The sequence below is a fragment of the Colobus angolensis genome, unplaced genomic scaffold, assembly GCF_000951035.1.
Source record: "Colobus angolensis palliatus isolate OR3802 unplaced genomic scaffold, Cang.pa_1.0 Scaffold82, whole genome shotgun sequence".
In the NCBI taxonomy this organism is placed as follows: Eukaryota; Metazoa; Chordata; class Mammalia; order Primates; family Cercopithecidae; genus Colobus; species Colobus angolensis.
The window spans coordinates 1,447,734-1,448,663 of NW_012122043.1; positions in this window are offsets into that span (position 1 = coordinate 1,447,734).

Genomic DNA, 930 nt, shown 5'->3' on the forward strand with positions numbered 1-930 from the left:
TCTGTGTGTGTCCCTCCACATGTGTGGAGTGAGCGTGCGGGTCCCCTCCGTGTGTGTGTGGTGTGAGTGTCCCTCCGTGTGTGTGTGGTGTGAGTGTGTGGGTCCCTGTGTGGTGGGGTCTGAACCCATCTGGATGTGAGCGCTCCTGTCCTAGCTGCCCCCAGTGCAGGTGACCAAGGAGGATGGTGCCGTCTACCTCCTCCACCCTCAGGAGCAGGTCATGTGAGGAAGGTTGGGGGGCTGGGGACCCCTTCCTTCCTTCCTCCTTCTCTGCAGATTCCCAGCTGTGCTGCAGAAAGCCTGTCTGGGCAGGATCCTCACTGGGGACAAAGCCCCTCCTCCCATTGCAGACTCTTCAGCCCTCCACTGCCTCTCCGTCCCTCCTCCCATTGCGGACTCCTCAGCCCTGCACTACCTCTCCGTCCATCTCGGATTCTGGTTAAGCCATGGTGGACAGCTCTGTGTGGGCTTAGACACCGCACGGGAGCCTGCTCGTCCACTGACAATAGTTCCTAGGGGGAGGGTGTCGTAGCCCTGGGTCCTCAGCCCTGGAAGCTGAGCCTGCAGGACCTGCTCCGTGTTCTGGGCTCCCGTGTCTGCAGATGCTCCCAGAAGCTGACCCTCCTAAAGCTCCTTCTCAAAAACTTTGCCCCTCCCTGGTGGCACCTCAATCTTCACTCCTCCCCTTCAGCCAATGGCAGACAAAGTCAGGCCACAGAACACAGATCTGTGATGTGCAGATCTTAACACTGGCCCAAAATCTGCTTTTTCAGAAACTTTCTGGGTATAAAGTCCATGGCAGGACTGGAGCTGTGCAGCTGGATCCTTTGCTGCAGGATGCACCATGGAATCTTTTCACCAGACACCCGTGGGGCAGATGCTCACCAGAAACAAAACCGCCCCTCGTGCTTGCCGGGCCATGAGGCCAGG